At 39.5% G+C, this 20,181-nt stretch overlaps 2 long non-coding RNA genes across 4 annotated transcripts in view; one reads left to right on the top strand and one right to left on the bottom strand.

Moving 5' to 3' along the window:
- Positions 1-4,043, top strand: part of LOC129393848 (uncharacterized) — an 85,962-nt gene extending 81,919 nt beyond the window's left edge. For both annotated transcript variants that reach the window (XR_008620949.2, XR_008620950.2), the window contains one exon: positions 2,578-4,043. This is a non-coding gene — a long non-coding RNA (uncharacterized LOC129393848). The remainder of the gene's footprint in view (positions 1-2,577) is intronic.
- LOC134728992 (uncharacterized) overlaps positions 1-20,181 on the bottom strand; it is a 233,260-nt gene that overhangs the window by 87,078 nt on the left and 126,001 nt on the right. The window lies entirely within an intron of this gene.

Genomic DNA, 20,181 nt, shown 5'->3' with positions numbered 1-20,181 from the left:
TGATTATGTATTTTTGGTGTTATACAATGCAATGTACAAAATGTTGCCTCTCATGTCCTTCTACTAAAGATATTTACCATCAATTTAAGCACATTTCTATATTTAACTTTCATTTTGAAGAAATTATAGGGGATGTAGAAGCAAGTTCCCTGTATTCATACTCTTGTTTTTTTATTGCCTTCCATTAAGTGTGAGCCTGAATTAGTGACTTGCTCCCAATTAATAGAATTCAACAAGGTGATGGGCTGTCACTCCTTTTTTTTTTTTTTTTTTTTTTTTTTTTTTTTTTGAGACAGAGTCTTGCTCTGTCACCCAGGCTGGAGTGCAGTGGTGCGATCTCGGCTCACTGCAACCTCCGCCTGCCGGTTCAAGTGATTCTCCTATCTCAGCCTCCTGAGGAGCTGGGGTTACAAGTGTGTGCCATCATGCCCAGCTAATTTTTGTATTTTTAGTAGAGATGGAGTTTCTCCATGTTGGCCAGGCTGGTCTCAAACTCCTGACCTCAGATGATCCACCCACCTCGGACTCCCAAAGTGCTGGGATTACAGGCATGAGCCACCGCACCCAGCTCATTTCTAAAACTGCATTACAAAAAGACTCTAGCTTCCATCTTGCTTGTCATCTGTTGCATGTTCCGTCTTTTTCACACTCTGATGAAAGCCACCTGCCATATTGGGAGCTGACCTATGAAAAAGCTATGTGGCAAGCAACTAAAAGAGATCTCCCACCCACAGTCACCGATGACCTCAGCCCCTCAGCCTAACAACCCATAAGGAACTAAATCCTTCCAACAATCATGTGAATGAACTTGGAAGAGGACCTTTCCCAGCTAAGCTGTGTCTAGATTCCAGTAGCAAAGACATTGTGAGATGATAAATGTTTGTTGTTTTAAGATGGCAAGTTTTGGGTTACACAGCAATAGATAAAATATGCAAGCCAGATAACACCACAGGGAAATTTGGAAGGTGGAACACTGTAAATGTTCTATACAACAATCAACATGCATTCTTTTCAAGGCAGAGTGTCATCGCCACTTGGAATAAACAAGAGATGCAATCTAGAGATTTGCTTTGTATCTTGATTTGCACAGAATAGAGACAAAAGACATTCTTAGGAGAGTTGGAAAAATTAAATATGGATTGGGTATTTAAGTATATTAAGGAATTACTAATTATGTTAGGATATTGTTACGTTGGCTCTAAAAGAAGATGTTTTCTTATGTATATATAAATATTTAAAGGTGACATATTATATTTTCTATTAAATATAGTACTTTATATTTCAATATAGTCAGATAATGTAGGGGTGTTTCAGTGAACTGCACTTCTTGGAGGTGGTAAGTTAGCATTTTTTTTTTTTTTTTGATACAGAGTCTCACTCTGTTGCCCAGGCTGGAGTGCAATAGTGCAATCTCCGCTCACTGCAAGCTCTGCCTCCCGGGTTCACGCCATTCTCCTGCCTCAGCCTCCCGAGTAGCTGGGACTACAGGCACCTGCCACCATGCCTGGATAATTTTTTGTATTTTTAGTAGAGACAGGGTTTCACCGTGTTAGCCAGGATGGTCTCAATCTCCTGACCTTGCCTCGGCCTCCCAAAGTGAAGTTAGCATTTTAAGTACCCTAATCATGAATCTCATTCTAAGTGTGACCACAAATATCATTATAGAAATCTATAGAAGAAAGTTTATTTTTAGCCATTGGGCTCTTAAAAAAATAATTTTTACTGGAGAAACATAAGGAAGGGGAAAGACATGTCTTTGACTAGGATGATATGTGTTTCACCATCCTTGCATGAAAATGAAGTTTAAGGATTCAGGTAGAACAGCTGCCAAATACCTTCAGAGCAGTACGTGTGGTATAGATCTTCATGGTTCCAGTGGTCTCCCTTAATAGCCTGCTCTAGCAATAGAGTTGACTGTTTCTCAAGTGGACACACTGTAGCACCTGTACTGGAGTGAGATTTTTATTCCAGGCACTTGCTTGTCAGAGTATCTGAAGCCAGATAATGGAAATTTCTCAAATTTATAAGGAAAAGTCCTTTGATAGTTTGTGGCCTGCTTGCTAATAAATGGCAGGATTTGGTTGAAAACTTGCTTTTGTTGTATTAAGCCACCTGGTAGCAAGGTTCTGGAGAAGGAGACATATGGTTCCTACCTCACTTTAATTGCCAGAGGACACCTGTGTTACTCAGGGTTCTCGAGAGAAAGAGAACAATATGACAGATGGATGGAGATAGATAGATAGATAGATAGATAGATAAAGGATTTATAATGGGACTTGGCTGCTGTGATTATGGAGGCTGAGAAGTCCCATGATATGCCGTCTACAAGCTCAAGAACCAGGGAAGCTGATGGCATAGCTCAGTTCAAGTCTAAAGGCCTGAGAACTTGGAAGCCAATCAGGTAAATCTCAGTCTGAGAAAGAAGGCCTGAGAAATGAGAGTGCCAGTGGTGTAAGTTCTGGAGCCTGAAAGCTAAAGAACCTAGAGTTCTGATGTCCAAGGTCAGGGAAAGAGATGTATCCCAGCTCCAGAAGAGAGATGAATTTGTCTTTCTTCCTACTTTTCTGTTTCATCCAGGCTCTCAACCAATTGGATGGCACCTGCCCACCTTCCCTAAGAGTGGTTCTTCCTTACTTAGTACACTGATTCAAATGCCATCTCTCCTGGAAACATCCTGACAGACATGCCCAGAAATAATGTTTTACTGGCTATCTAGATATCCCTCAACCCAGTCAAGTTGACACCTAAAATGAACCATCACAATACCAATTGTGAAAACTGTGTTACTATTTGTCAAAGATTTGGCTTTCTCATCTGGTGAGAAAATTATACTTGCCCAACCTGTTGAAATCAGGCAGGGCAATGACTGACTTAACTATGGCTAACAAAATATAAACAGAAGTGATATGTGTCACTTTTAGGCAGAAGTTTTCAGAGTCGCTGCTTGATGATAAGACGTGTTCTTTTTCACTAGTCTTCAAATATGGAAGCATGTGAAAAGTCTGGGCACCTCACTGACCACAAGGAGCAGAGGTCCCTGGATAACACATGATGGATGTGTGACAAGAATGAGAAATAAACAGTGTTGGTTTAAGCCTCTGAGATTCTGATTCCACTGCATAGCCTAGCCTCTCCAGAATGGCCAAGCAAACCTTCCCAAACAGACCTGATGACAAGTCAGCGGCTGAAATCAGCCTTCAAAACTAGCTCCCAGTGAATGGACAATGAAACTTAGAAATGAATAAACTGAAAGCACGTGAAAGGACTGGAAAAATAGTAAAAGGAGTAATCAATAACAACTTCTGACTTCCTCTGGCCATCCTTCTACTTAACTAAGAAAATTTGAAGCAACGAAAACAATGTATGCAAGCCTACATCACCACCTTTATCTGCCTTCAAGACTCCACTCACACAGTTTGTCTTTCCTGTTGCAATTAGAGTGAACTGGTAGTGATCTTATCTGAGACCAATTTATATGTGTGTTCTAAATCTCATCTCTTCCAGCCTCCTCAGGAACAACAATTCTCCTGCCTTTCTTCTATGCCATTAATTTCTTCCCTTCTACCACTGCATTCTCATCAGCATTTAACATGGGTCTTGCATCATATCCCAATACTCCTGTTAACAGCCAGCCACATGGGACTACTTGTCAGTCACCTAAGCCTGCAATGCATTGTCATTATGTTATGCTTTAGGTGAACTGGTGATCTTCTGCTTGAAATGTTACTTACCCCCTGCAACCATACAAACATAGTTTGTCTCTCAAACCCTCCAAATATTCCCTCTGTGAAACATTTTCTGATTTTCCTCAATGAGAATTATTTCACTTTTGTTTTCTCAACAGTTTTTTTCATTCACTTATTTGAAGTGCTTACTATATTGCCAATCAGTGAACAAGATGTTTTAAAGGAAATGTGGGCACATTTGGGCATACACACAAACAACACAAGGCAATTATCCTAATTATGTTTTGAATCAAATTCTAAATGTAATCATTTGTGGTTAAACATATGGAACTAATAGTTGAGCACTTTTAACTTTTATTTTGATTATCTCTTTATTTATCCACCTTTCCTTGTAGTATGCTAGTGTTGGATGAAAGCTTTCTTTGGTCACTGGGGTTCATTGGTTATTGGTCAAGACCGTGAGGCTCAGAGTAATGCAGATGTGACTGTAAGTTCTGCTCTTCTGATTATCTGTGTCTCAGCTTCATTAAAACCTGGATTTCTTAGTTATGCAGATGCACAATTTTGTAGGATCAAATGTGTGATGCTTATAACACAATTAGCACACTGTCTAGCACAGAGTTGGTCCCTCATAAACACTGGACATTACTGATTCTGTAAATATTATTTTTATCATCATATTTATTTTCACAATAGTATTGCAGTATCTGGCATATAGTAGTGCTTATTAAACATGTGATGGATTAATAAATGAATGCTGCATGAACTTAGCTGATTTCAAATATTTTTCTCACCAGCAAGTTATATTTTATGTTACTCTATAAGAGAGACTGGTTAATAATTTAAAACAGAATAAAATAATATGGTGTCTTCTAGGAAAATAAAGAAAGCGTAGTCAGCCTTAGTGACCAGCTCTAGTACTTTCTAGAAAAGAAAACAATGAAGGTAATAATTGTAAGCAGTCTCATATGATTGTGAGTTGGCCATAACAAATGTGAAATGTCACCACTTTCTTTTATGTATCCTGGAAAATAGTTTCTGGAAGTAATAGTTTTAGTTTGTAGCCATCTTGGAGTTTCTGTTCATGGCCTATTCATTGTTCTATAACCTCTGGTAGGAAGACGTATCCCAATCTTTGTCCCTACACTGTTTCATGAAGCCCACTAGACAGTCTGGAATAAACCCAGCGGTTAACTGACTACCTGTGAAGCGGCGCCCCCTTACAGTCAGAGAGAGAACAGATGATCCCACCCACCCTTAGCAGAAATGGAAACATTTACTTCTGCCTGGTAGACTACTGTGAGTCCGCACAGTAGAATCTGACCACCTTCTACTTCTTGTCTTTGACCAGCAGTAAATGAAACCAGCCCAGCTGCGTGCTCACCTGAAACTTATTTTCTCCTTCACGTTCCAAACTCATGACTTGCTTGTGGCAGAAAAAAAGGTAATTATTATTCAGTAAGTTTATGCTCCTTTACAGGGTAGAGTTGTTGCCTAAACAGACACTACATTTCCCAAGCTCTACTCAGTCAAGGTGGGGCCGTATGGCTGGTCCACGCCAGTGGAATATGAGTGAAAGTGATGTGTGTCACTTCTGGGCTGAGAAGAATATGTGTCAGTTGATGAAATACAGACACCAGGATAAGCTAGGAAGCCATGTGTTTCAAATGACAGTATCCTTCAGCCTGGATCCTTGAACAACTCCTCAACTCCAATTTGCCGATCACAGGAGAAATAAACTATTGGGTTAACAAACTGGGATTGTGGGTTTGTCTGTTCTGGCAACTGTTTCCTTAACTTTAATGTAGCCCATCCTATTATTTATGTACCAGCATAAAATAGTCTCAAGGAGTCCTTCATATTCAGAACCAATCAATCACTATTCAATTGCTCGTAAAGCCACCATTGAGTTATCTAGTGGACAAAATATTTTGTTGGAATCATTTGGACCAGTTTTTGAATATGATTTATATGAATTCTTTACCCTGAAGCTGTCAAAGTTGGCATAGGTAACACTATGTACTGCAATAAACAACTGCAAATTTCAGTAATTTCACTCCAAAAATGAAGGAAGAGGAATTTCCTCAGAAAGGAAGAATAAGTTTAATCTAAAACTGTTAATTGTTTTTTTCCCAGATCTATAAATAAAAATACAAATAATTAAGAGCATTAAAACATAATATTATTAGTAATATAAACTTTACAATATAATGACGTCAGAAAGCATCTTAAGGTCTTATTCTGACAGTTTGTTTTTGCTTAGAACGTTTTGGTGAAGGGTGTTTGGAGTTAATATCATCTTGGAAATCTGAAATACAATTTTTTTTTTGTCTTCTGTGAGTTGTAGAAAGGGCATTTTGAAACCCCTTTTCCCAATGTGAAAAAAGGAAATGGAGAGGGAGATAGAATTTGCCTAGACTTTCTGAAGATTTGCCTACTTACTTTTGAGACACACAAGACATAGATACGGAAGATGGGCAGGACTTTCATCAATACTGCCCAAATAAGAAGAACACAAAAGCAGGTATCTAAAAATTAGACTAGTTGTTTAAGCATATTTTACCCCTGGGCCACATGAAGAGGAAAAGATTAACAGCAGTCATCGTAAATTATGTTTGATACTCATTTTACATATTTCCTTATTTAATTTTTCTAAGAACTACTTCGGGGTCCGCAACCCCTGGCAGTGGACCGGTACCAGCCCATGGCCAGTTAGGATCTGGGTGACACAGCAGCAGGTGAGTGGTGGGCGGGCAAGCATTGCCACCGAGCTCTGCCTCCTGTCAGGTCGGCAGTGGCATTACATTCTCATAGGAGCACAAACCCTATTGTGAACTGCGCATGCGAGGGATCTAGGTTGTGTGCGTCTGATGAGAATCTAATGCCCTAATGCCTGATCATGTGAGGTGGAACGGTTTCATCCAGAAACCATTACCCACTCTCACCCGCCTGTCCAGGGAATCTTTCCTCCACAGCTCATGCACCTGATTGCCACTATTGATGAAAATCAGCTTACCTGGGAAATAATAATTAGAAATGATGTCTTTCAACCACTATGCAATCCACAGGTCCATCCTTGGTGCCATGCCTCAGTTAAACTAGGAGAAGGAAACCTTCGCACCTCAAACATCCCCTCAACCCTAGTTAAGACTGACAATAGAGAATGAGTTGTAATCCCTGTTTAATCTCAGAAGTTCTGCCTTTAAACGGTGTAGCATAAAAATGAATAAGTAACTTGTGTTCTTACTTGGAAGATTTTGGATAAAGTGTGAGTCTATGAAGTCCCTAAAGCTGAGCTCATCAGCTCTTGAAGTGATGGTGACTTTTGCAGGTGCTGATATTTTAAGGGGTTTTTTTTTTTTGTTATAGTTATAAAATTCATGACCATTGAAAAGGCAGAGTGGAAACACAATAGAGCCATAATTCTTCCACCGGCACTACTGCAAAAAAAGAAAAAGAAAAAGAAAAAGAAAAACATAAAAATTTCTATTTTAATCTTGCATTTTGAAAATACTGATTATGAAAATTAGACTAAGACACTAATCTAACACTTGGTGCTAGAGAGTAGGTAATTTCACAAATTTCAATGTGCTGTACATATGTTATTTATTTTATATTCCAATAACTAGGCTATTCTTCATTCATTTTTAACGTCATAAAAATCAGCTGAGCCCTGTTTAAAGTCACATTTTACTCCTTTGTTATCTTATTTAAAAAATTTAAGCATTATGCTATGGAAATAAAACATTGTTCTTAAAAGGGCAGATTTTCATGGACTTATAACTTTTAATCCATTTTAAAGGCTATCATGATAAATATCATTATGTAGTTTAAGAAAGTGAACAAAACCCCCTTTTATGATTAAATAACACTTAATAACTTGTGACATAAACTAGGAACATATGAAATTTTTCAAAGAAATAAGTGGGAATGGATAATTTTTTTATTCTACAAAAAAATATTAAATTGGTTCCTGCTATGGTGGAAATGTTTATATCCTCTTAAAATTCATATGTTGAAACCTAATCCCCAAGGTGATAATGTTGGTAGGTGAGTGGGATTTGTATTCTTGTAAGAGACCCCAGAGAGCTGGTTTGCCCCCTTCTACCTTGTGAGGACACAGTGAGAAGGCATCATTCTATGAGCCAGGAAATGGGTCCTTACCAGACAATCTGCCAATGCCTTGATGGACTCTCCAGCTTCCAGAATTGAGAGAAAAAAAATATGTTGTTTATAGCTTATTTGTTTTTTTAATTTTTATTTCTTGAAGAAGTCTCGCTCTGTCACCCAGGCTGGAGTGCAGTGGCACGATCTTGGGATCTTGGCTCATTGCAACCTCCACCTCCCAGGTTCAAGTAATTCTCCTGCCTCAGCCTCCTGAGTAGTTGGGATTACAGGCACATGCAACAACGCCTGGCCTTTTTTTTTTTTTTTTTTTTTGATATTTAGAGAGACAAGGTTTCACCATGTTGGCCAGGCTGGTCTTGAACTCCTGACCTCAAGTGATCCACCCTCCTCCTCGGCCTTTCAAAGTGCTGGGATTACAGGTGTGAGCCACCGCGCCCAGCCACTTATTTCTTTCGTATTCTTATTTCGTTATCACAACCTAAATGGACTAAGATAGAAAATTAGTACCAACGAGTGGGGGTTCTTCTGTGACAAAGACCTAAAAATGTAAAAGTGTCTCTGAAACTGGGCCATAGGTAGAGGCTGGAAGAGTTTTGAGACAAATACTAGAAAAAAGGCTCCTTTGTCGTGAACAGGCTGTTAAGGGTGATTCTAGTAAGGCCTCAGAAGCCTGAATATTCTTAGAGAATACCTAAGAGGTTATGAACAGAATATTGATAAAAAAGTGGATGGCAGGAGGCTACTCTGCTGAGGTCTCAGATGGAAAGGAGGAATATGTTATAGGACAATGGGAGAAACATCATCCTTATTACAAAGTAGCAAAGAAACTGCCTGAGTTGTGGTTGTGTCGTAGTGTTTTGTGGAAGGTGGAATTTAGAACAATAAATTAGGATATTTGTCTGAAAAAAATTTCCAAGCAAAATGTTAAATGTGCACCTTGGCTTCTCTTGAGTACTTACAGTAAAGTGTGAAAAGAGAGACAGTTTAAAGTTGGGATTTTTAATCAAAAGAATAGAACCTTAAAAAAAGGGAAAATTCTCAGTTATCTATATTGAAAGAAAAGAGAAAGCTTGTTTGGGAGAGAACAAGGTTGTTCCCAAGGGACCTTTTGATAGAGATTAGTTTGATCTGCCATCTAAACAGAAACCAGGACTTTTTCTCCAAGACAATGGAAGAATATTTCCAAATAAATTTCAGAGATCATTGGGGCTGCCCCTCTTAGCATGGGCCAGACTGCAAGATCCTGGAGGATGCATAGACTTCAAAGCTGCACTCTCCAAATTCTGGTATAGTACTCATTGGCCACCTCAGATGTGACTCCAGTGGGACCAGATGCAGTTTGGGCTGGGGTGACCACGACACCAGAGGGCACAAACTGTAAACCTCAAGGTGCCATCTCTGCTATCACCACAAAAGTGCCTGAGCAATGGGCTATGGCCACCTCCACCTGGAATTTGAAGGATGGAACTCCTGAGCCTTGGACACAGAACCCAGGCAAAGGGCTGCTGTAAGAGTGGGGCCACTGCAAAGAGTCGCAATTAGGGCAATGCCTAATGGAGTTGTGGAAATGGGGCTTCTCCAAGACCCCAGAATGATAAAAATATCAGCTTGCACTTCCAGCCTAGGAGAGCCACAGGCATCTGAGTCCATCCCATGAGAAATGTGGTGTGGGCTATGCCCAGCAAACACACAGGGGAGCTTTGGAGGACAGAACCCACCCCAGTGTGTCTGGAAGGCAGGACATTGAGACAAAGATTATGCTCAAGATTTAATATCCTTTGCAGTATTAGGTTTTAGGCTTATTATTGCTTTCTTCTATTCCCTTTTGGAATGGGAATATATATTCTATATCTGCCCTACCATTGTGTTTTGGAAGCACAAAATATATTTGATTTCACAGGTTTATAGATAGAAAGCATTTGCCTCAGGATAAATCATATCTTGAGTCTCACTCATACCTGACTTACATGATATTTAGATGAGATTTTTGGACTTAAACTTTAAAGTTAATGCTGGAATGAGTTAACAGTTTTGGGAGCTAATAGAATGAAATTAATGCATTTTGCATGTGAGAAAAACATGTATTTTGAGGAACCATGGATAGAATACTATAGTCCAAATGTTTGTTTCCCCCTCAAACTTATGTGTTGAAACCTACTAACCCATGTTATAGTATTTGGAGGTAGGGCCTTTGACAGGTATTAGGTCATGAGGGCTCTATTCTCATAAATGGGATTAGTGCACCAACCTATTAAAAGAGGCCTAACGGAGCTCCCTTGCCCCTTTTACTATGTGAGGACATGGTAAGAAGGCTCCCTCTATAAACCAGGAAACAGGTCCTCACCAAACACCAAATCTGCTGATGCCTTGATCTTAGACTTCTCAGCCTCTAGAACTGTGAGAAATACATTTCTGTTGTTTGTCATCTGCCCAGTTTATGGCATTTTGTAATAGCAGTCAAACGGACTAAGACAATTCCTTAAGTTTGTTAGACATGTGGAGACTCTTCTGATGTGAGAGCCTCTAGAAACAATTGAAAATTCCTTAAAAATATATAATTTTTTTCAAAGAAAGAAAGCATAGAAAGTACCATAAACAAAATACACGTGTTATTGCTGTGCCTGAAGAGCAAGTCAAGAATTAAAATGAGGGATAACTTAGTGAAAATTATCCCTGGAGTACCCAAAGCCTAGGATAATAAAGACACAGTCTAGAGCTATTGTAAGGTTTTCTTTTTAAGCTAATTTCAGCACATGAAGAAAACCATTTTAGTTCAGGATATCAAGTATATGGCAGATATATATGAGCAACCTTCCAACCAAGCCTCCTCTAGTCTACTACCATATAGATATATATATAGAGAGAGAGACAGAGTCTCGCTGTGTTGCCAAGGCTGGAGTGCAATGGTGTGATCTTGGCTGACTGCAACCTCTGCCTCCCAGATACAAGCAATTCTCTCCTGCCTCGGCCTCCCAAGTAGCTGGGATTACAGGCGTGTGCCACCACGCCTGGATAATTTTTTGTATTTTTAGTAGAGACGGGGTTTCGCCATGTTGGCCAGCCTGGGTTTCAAACTCCTGACCTCAGGTGACCCACCTGCCTCGGCCCCCCAAAGTGCTAGGATTATAGGCATGAGCCACCACATCCAGGCTTGCTACCATATATTAATAGTAGCTTAGAGATTTTACTCATTTTTGCTATTCTAAAATCCCTACTGCCATGAATTTCTTACCATTAAGCTAACTGTAAAAACTGGTAAGGAATGAGTGTGGATTGCTAATGACAAAGACCTAATTCAAGTTAGCTTAAAACAATAGAGAATTTTCCATTTCAAGTACCTAGGAAGTTCAAGGTATGAAATGGGATTCCATTAAAACTGGCTTACTGTTTTTCTCAGAGCAGTCTCTATTCTCTGCTTCATTCTTCCATGAGTGGGTTGGAATGCTCGCCCATAATGTAGGAAAGTAGCCTCTGGAAACTTCAGGTTTGTTGGCCTTTGGCACTCAGGACCAAGATGAGAAAGAGAGTCTCTACACTGATCATTCAAACAATCAACCTGGGAAATTGACTGACTGGCTAATCTTGGTTCAAACATTCACCCTTGCAGCCAGAGGAGTGAAGTCATTTCTAGTTGACCCACAGCGTTACTGATGAGGCAGTGTGCCCCCAAAGGAAGAGAGGTTGTGTTACTAGAAAGGGGAATGGGTACAATGCAACCAGTCAACAACTTTTAAACACTTACTAGAGTCAGAATCTGTGATAGGCATGTCATATGTTTTCTTTTACCATGGTCCTTAAAAATCTCACACGATTGAATTATTATTATTCCTATTATTATCCTCATCTACAATGTACTAACCTGTCACTGGTGGGATGAAGGAACTTGCCCAAATTACTTATAAGCAGAAAAATTGAAATCTGACTTCATGTTTCCTTTGTTCCTGAGCCCAGACTTTGAAACATTCTTCTATACAGAATGGCTTAATCTTGCAGGTTCAAAAGTGTATGTGAAAATTGTACTTTCTTCTGTGTGATGAGTACTTCCAAGGACCTTTCATCTTCTTCCTGCTATTTGCTCCTTCCTATGCTTCCAAAATAATTTTTAAAGAGAACTAGAGACCAAAGCATAATTTGCATTTTATCACTATGAAATCTCTTTTCAGTTTGCTCAGTTTGATTTCTGGGGTTTCGTGGTGTTGGACTCATTTTTATTTTCTTTCAGGCAAGGAAAACCAAGTCAGCAACTACTAGTTTGTATTAATGTATGGACGTGTCCCAAACGGTTAACATTTCCTTTATCAAGATTTTTCTCACTTTACTCAGAAAAGTATATGAAAAATCAAAATCTATACATTTGTCCTCTACTTTTTCCCCATGAATCTCTGTAATTAAGTGGCTATCTTAGCATCTGCACCATACAGCATTAGCTGTACCACAAAAATAGTTATAAAAGATATGGAGAAAAACTTTAAAAGTACATTGAACATAATTCCTTGGGACATGAAATTATAATTATAAATAAATGGAACTAAACATTAAAATATATTTTTCCCCAAAAAAAGAGACCTGCCTAATGGGAGTTTTACATATCAGTAGGTTTTGTTCGAAAATTTAAATTGCTGGAATGACATTCAGCTCCCCCACTTCAAATATGCAATGAAAACTGATATGTTGAAATTTCTCTATTACTCTAGCCATTGACCTGTTAAAAATATTATGGGATGGTTTACCTCAGAAATTGGCATTAATAGGGAAATGACAAGAAACTTGCTGCCCAAATGCAACTATTTCCAAAATTGTAAAAATTGCATAGGCATTCATTTCAATTTCTCATTTAGAGTGGCAGGGAAGAGTGAAGTGAAATCAAATGCATCCTCCAATTCTTAAATGGAAATTCACTCAGGCTCGTTGGTTCTGAGAGAGATGTGTGCATAGAAGCTTGCCTATTCTGAGCCTAAATTATTTTCTTCCCTTAATTCTTGCTTTTGCTTCAGGTTTGATTTGAGACATACTCTTAATAAGGGAATAAGAGAGTGATCTTCAGACTTCTTCAAATAACAGTCACTATAAGGCTTATGACTGCGCAATTATTACATCTTCTCATTTCCTAGCTTTTTAGCAGCCACTTAATAATAAAGGTCATTAGAAAACTCAAAAGCAACATTTTTTTCTAGGTAGTATTTCGGCGAAATAAATTTTTAAAAAGGAGGTAAGAAAGAAAGGAGATAATTTCCAGTTTACAAAAAAGAAAGCATTTTCCAGTTTAGGAAGAACTTGTGTATTTCATCACATTTCTCACATTCATCCTCCCAGCGTCTTCATGGGGTCAATGATAACATTCACATCTAGGAGCTTTTTGTCAACTAAAATAAAATGTGAAATACATTGATTTTTCAGTGAGTTTTAATTAGTAACAGAAATGTGTCGATTTTGTAGAAGGGAGAATGGGTCCTCAGAAAAAAATAAATTACATATAATGACATGCACTGAATGAGTGAAGAAGGAGCAAAGATAGGGCTCTGTTGAAGGCCTTCTAATTCCTAATGTCCTAGCAGACAAGAAGCTCTTTCTGTGTCAGATTTGAATCTTACCTCACTGTGTATAAAGTGCTCTTGTGGGTATTGCCATATTTGAGCCTAATACCAACTTCCTGATTTTCCCATGTTAAGTTTGTCCTAATATGTTGTACTTTTGTCCTCAGTTCCAAATGTCCATGCAACTTGCAGTCTGTACTACACGGGTGATGTATTATTATCCTATTTATTGTGTTCATCCTTGTTCAGCCTAGTTCACTAGACTTTTTCACCCCTGCTTTCTGTTAGACCGTGTGCTTGTGGTATCCATAAGTCTGTGTTACTACTTTTGTATTCTCCCACAGTGCCAAGGAAACTGTTATCAATATAAGATAGGTATAGAAATACATGTACTCTGTTCTGCATTGTAACAATGCATTTTAGTTTTACTGAAATATAGCTACTGTAAACCTAGAATATAACTTTAATGTATTTTCAAAGAAAGAAAACATTTAAAAGTTTACCCATTATTATTTCAAATGTACTAGTAGTGTTCACAACACCAGTCCTAATTATTTTAAAAACAACCAAAAATACCTACTAAAATGTGGTACAGGCTAATAAAAATGCAACATGAATGTCTAATAGAAATATTGTTTTGGGTGGAGCCAAGATGGCCGAATAGGAACAGCTCCAGTCTACAGCTCCCAGTGTGAGCGACGCAGAAGACGGGTGATTTCTGCATTTCCAACTGAGGTACTGGGTTCATCTCAATGGGGAGTGCCAGACAGTGGGTGCAGGACAGTGGGTGCAGCACACCCTGTGTGATCTGAAGCAGGGCGAGGCATCGCCTCACCCGGGAAGCGCAAGGGGTCAGGGAATTCCCTTTCCTAGTCCAAGAAAGGGGTGACAGACAGCACCTGGAAAATTGGGTCACTCACACCCTAATACTGTGCTTTTCCAACGGGCTTATCAAATGGCACACCAGGAGTTTATATCCCACACCTGGCTCGGAGGGTCCTCCGCCCATGGAGTCTCGCTCATTGCTAGCACAGCAGTCTGAGATCAAACTGCAAGGTGTCAGTGAGGCTGAGGGAGGGGCGCCCACCATTGCTCAGGCTTGAGTGGGTAAACAAAGCCGCCAGGAAGCTCGAACTGGGTGGAGCCCAATACAGGTCAAGTAGGCCTGCCTCACTTTGTAGGCTCCACCTCTGGGGGAGGGCACAGACAAACAAAAGACAGCAATAACCTCTGCAGACTTAAATGTCCCTGTCTGACAGTTTTGAAGAGAGTAGTGGTTCTCCAAGCACACAGCTTGAGATCTGAGAATGGGCAGACTGCCTCCTCAAGTGGGTCCCTGACCCCAAGTACCCTAACTGGGAGGAACCTCCCAGTAGGGGCGGACTGACACCTCACACGGATGGGTACTCCTCTGAGACAAAACTTCCAGAGGAACGATCAGGCAGCAGCATTTGCAGTTCACCAATATCTGCTGTTCTGCAGCCACTGCTGCTGATACCCAGGCAAACAGAGTCTGGAGTGGACCTCAAGTAAACTCCAACAGACCTGCAGCTGAGGGTCCTGACTGTTAGAAGGAAAACTAACAAACAGAAAGGAAATCCACACCAAAAACCCATCTGTACATCACCATCATCAAAGACCAAAGGTAGATAAAACCACAAAGATGGGGGAAAAACCGAGCAGAAAAACCGGAAACTCTAAAAATCACAGCGCCTCTCCTCCTCCAAGGAATGCAGCTCCTCACCAGCAATGGAACAAAGCTGGATGGAGAATGACTTTGACGAGTTGAGAGGAAGGCTTCAGAAGATGAAGATACTCCGAGCTAAAGGAGGAAGTTCGAACCAATGGAAAAGAAGTTAAAAACTTTGAAAAAAAAATTAGACGAATGGATAACTAGAATAACCAATGCAGAGAAGTCCTAAAAGGACCTGATGGAGCTGAAAACCAAGGCACGACAACTACGTGACGAATGCACAAGCCTCAGTAACTGATGCGATCAACTGGAAGAAAGGGTATCAGCGATGGAAGGCAAAATGAATGAAATGAAGCATGAAAAGAAGTTTAGAGAAAAAAGAATAAAAAGAAATGAACAAAGCCTCCAAGAAATATGGGACTATGTGAAAAGACCAAATCTACGTCTGATTGGTGTACCTGAAACTGACAGGGAGAATGGAACCAAGTTGGAAAACATTCTGCAGGATATTATCCAGGAGAACTTCCCCAATCTAGCAAGGCAAGCCAACATTCAAATTCAGGAAATACAGAGAATGCCACAAAGATACTCCTTGAGAAGAGCAAATCCAAGACACATAATTGTCATATTCACCAAAGTTGAAATGAAGGAAAAAATGTTAAGGGCAGCCAGAGAGAAAGGTCAGGTTACCCAAAAAGGGAAGCCCATCAGACTAACAGCTGATCTCTCAGCAGCAACTCTACAAGCCAGAAGAGAGTGGGGGCCAATATTCAACATTCTCAAAGAAAAGAATTTTCAACCCAGAATTTCATATCCAGCCAAACTAAGCTTCATAAGTGAAGGAGAAATAAAATACTTTACAGACAAGCAAATGCTGAGAGATTTTGTCACCACCAGGCCTGCCCTAAAAGAGCTCCTGAAGGAAGCACTAAACATGGAAAGGAACAACCAGTACCAGCCACTGCAAAAACATGCCAAATTGTAAAGACCATCAAGGCTAGGAAGAAACTGCATCAACTAACAAGCAAAATAACCAGCTAACATCATAATGACAGGATCAAATTCACACATAAAAATACTAACCTTAAATGTAAATGGGCTAAATGCTCCAATTAAAAGGCACAGACTTGCAAATTGGATAAAGAGTCAAGACCCACCAGTGTGCTGTATTCAGGAAACCCATTTCATGTGCAGAGACACACATAGGCTCAAAATAAAGGGATGGGGGAAGATCTACCAAGAAAATGGAAAACAAAAAAAGGCAGGGGTTGCAATCCTAGTCTCTGATAAAACAGATTTTAAACCAACAAAGATCCAAAGAGACAAAGAAGGCCATTAGATAATAGTAAAGGGATCAGTTCAACAAGAAGAACTAACTATCCTAAATATATATGCACCCAATACAGGAGCACCCAGATTCATAAAGCAAGTCCTTAGTGACCTACAAAGAGAATTAGACTCCCACACAATAATAATGGGAGACTTCAACACCCCACTGTCAACATTAGACAGATCAACGAGACAGAAAGTTAACAACGATATCCAGGAATTGAACTCAGCTCTGCACCAAGCGGACCTAATAGATATCTACAGAACTCTCCACCCCAAATCAACAGAATATACATTCTTTTCAGCACCACACCACACCTACTCAAAAATTGACCACATAGTTGGAAGTAAAGCACTCTTCAGCATATGTAAAAGAACAGAAATTATAACAAACTGTCTCTCCAACCACAGTGCAATCCAACTAGAACTCAGGATTAAGAAACTCACTCGAAACCGCTCAACTACATGGAAACTGAACAACCTGCTCCTGAGTGACTACTGGGTACATAATGAAATGAAGGCAGAAATAAAGATGTTCTTTGAAACCAACGAGAACAAAGACAAAACATACCAGAATCTCTGGGACACATTCAAAGCAGTGTGTAGAGGGAAATTTATAGCACTAAATGCCCACAAGAGAAAGTAGGAAAGATCTAAAATTGACACCCTAACATCACAATTAAAAGAACTGGAGAAGCAAGAACAAACACATTCAAAAGCTAGCAGAAGGCAAGAAATAACTAAGATCAGAGCAGAACTGAAGGAAATAGAGACACAAAAAACCCTTCAAAAAATCAATGAATCCAGGAGCTGGTTTTTTGAAAAGATCAACAAAATGATAGACCACTAGCAAGACTAATAAAGAAGAAAAGAGAGAAGAATCAAATAGACACAATAAAAAATGACAAAGGGGATATCACCACTGATCCCACAGAAATACAAACTACCATCAGAGAATACTATAAACCCCTCTATGCAAATAAACTAGAAAATCTAGAAGAAATGGATACATTCCTGGACACATACACTCTCCCAAGACTAAACCAGGAAGAAGTTGAATCTCTGAATAGACCAATAACAGGCTCTGAAGTTGAGGCAATAATTAATAGCTTACCAAACAAAAAAAGTCCAGGACCAGATGGACTCACAGCCGAATTCTACCAGAGGTACAAGGAGGAGCTGGTACCATTCCTTCTAAACTATTCCAATCCATAGAAAAAGAGGCAATCCTCCCTAACTCATTTTATGAGGCCAGCATCATCCTGATACCAAAGCCTGGCAGAGACACAACAAAAAATGAGTATTTTAGACCAATATCCTTGATGAACATTGATGCAAAATTCTTCAATAAAATACTGGCAAACCGAATCCAGCAACACATCAAAAAGCTTATCCACCATGATCAAGTGGGCTTCATCCCTGGGATGCAAGGCTGGATCAACATGAAAATCAGTAAATGTAATCCAGCATATAAACAGAACCAAAGACAAAAACCACATGATTATCTCAATAGATGCAGAAAAGGCCTTTGACAAAATTCAACAACCCTTCATGCTAAAAATTCTCAATAGATTAGGTATTGATGGAATGCATCTCAAAATAAGAGCTATCTATGACAAACCCACAGCCAATATCATACTGAATGGGCAAAAACTGGAAGCATTCCCTTTGAAAACTGGCACAAGACAGGGATGCCCTCTCTCACCACTCCTATTCACCATAGTGTTGGAAGTTCTGGCCAGGGCTATCAGGCAGGAGAAGGGAATAAATGGCATTCAATTAGGAAAAGAGGAAGTCAAATTGTCCCTGTTTGCAGACGACATGATTGTATATCTAGAAAACCCCATTGTCTAAGCCCAAAATCTCCTTAAGCTGATAAGCAACTTCAGCAAAGTCTCAGGATACAAAATCAATGTGCAAAAATCACAAGCATTCTTATACACCAGTAATAGACAAACACAGAGCCAAATCATGAGTGAACTCCCATTCACAATTGCTTCAAAGAGAATAAAATACCTAGGAATCCAACTTACAAGGGATGTGAAGGACCTCTTCAAGGAGAACTACAAACCACTGCTCAATGAGATAAAAGAGGATACAAAGAAATGGAAGAACATTCCATGCTCATGGGTAGGAAGAATCAATATCGTGAAAATGGCCATACTGCCCAAGGTAATTTATAGATTCAATGCCATCCCCATCAAGCTACCAATGACTTTCTTCACAGAATTGGAAAAAACTACTTTAATGTTCATATGGAACCAAAAAAGAGCCCGCGTGGCCCAGTCAATCCTAAGCCAAAATAACAAAGCTGGAGGCATCACACTACCTGACTTCAAACTATACTACCAGGCTACAGTAATCAAAACAGCATGGTACTGGTACCAAAACAGAGATATAGTCCAATGGAACAGAACAGAGCCCTCAGAAATAATGCTGCATATCTACAACTATCTGATCTTTGACAAGCCTGACAAAAAGAAGAAATGGGGAAAGGATTCCCTATTTAATAAGTGGTGCTGGGAAAACTGGCTAGCCATATGTAGAAAGCTGAAACTGGATCCCTTCCTTACACCCTATACAAAAGTTAATTCAATATGGATTAAAGACTTACATATGTTAGACCTAAAACCATAAAAACCCTAGAAGAAAACCTAGGCAATATCATTCAGGACATAGGCATGGGCAAGGACTTCATGTCTAAAACACCAGAAGCAATGGCAACAAAAGCCAAAATTGACAAATGGGATCTAATTAAACTAAAGAGCTTCTGCACAGCAGAAAAAAACCACCATCAGAGTGAACAGGCAACCTACAGAATGGGAGAAAATTTTTGCAACCTACTCATCTGACAAAGGGCTAATATCCAGAATCTACAATGAACTCAAACAAATTTACAAGAAAAAAACAAACAACCCCATCAAAAAGTGGGCGAAGGATGTGAACAGACACTTCTCAAAAGAAGACATTTATGCAGCCAAAAAACACATGAAAAAATGCTCATCATCACTGGCCATCAGAGAAATGCAAATTAAAACCACAATGAGATACCATCTCACACCAGTTAGAATGGCAGTCATTAAAAAGTCAGGAAACAACAGGTGCTGGAGAGGATGTGGAGAAATAGGAACACTTTTATACTGTTGGTGGGACTGTAAACTGGTTCAACCATTGTGGAAGTCGGTGTGGCGATTCCTCAGGGATCTAGAACTAGAAATACCATTTGACCCAGCCATCCCATTACTGGGTATATACCCAAAGGATTATAAATCATGCTGCTATAAAGACACATGCACACGTATGTTTATTGTGGCACTATTCACAATAGCAAAGTCTTGGAACCAACCCAAATGTCCAACAATGATAGACTGGATTAAGAAAATGTGGCACATATACACCATGGAATACTATGCAGCCATAAAAAATGATGAGTTCATGTCCTTTGTAGGGACATGGATGAAGCTGGAAACCATCATTCTCAGCAAACTATTGCAAGGACAAAAAACCAAACACCGCATATTCTCACTCATAGGTGAGAATTGAACAATAAGAACACACGGACACAGGAAGGGGAACATCACACACCGGGGAGTGTTGGCGGGAGGAAGGGGGAGGGATAGCATCAGGAGATATATCTAATGCTAAATGACGAGTTAATGGGTGCAGCCCACCAACATGGCACATGTATACATATGTAACAAACCTGCACGTTGTGCACATGTACCCTAAAACTTAATGTATAATAATAATTAAAAGAAACAAAAAGAATTGAAATGAAAAAAAAAGAAATATTGTTTTAAAATGCAAATGA

The sequence above is a fragment of the Pan paniscus genome, chromosome 15 (assembly GCF_029289425.2).
Source record: "Pan paniscus chromosome 15, NHGRI_mPanPan1-v2.0_pri, whole genome shotgun sequence".
NCBI classification, from domain to species: Eukaryota; Metazoa; Chordata; class Mammalia; order Primates; family Hominidae; genus Pan; species Pan paniscus.
The sequence above is the reverse complement of the archived record's forward strand: the minus strand, read 5'-3'. Positions and strand labels throughout refer to the sequence as shown.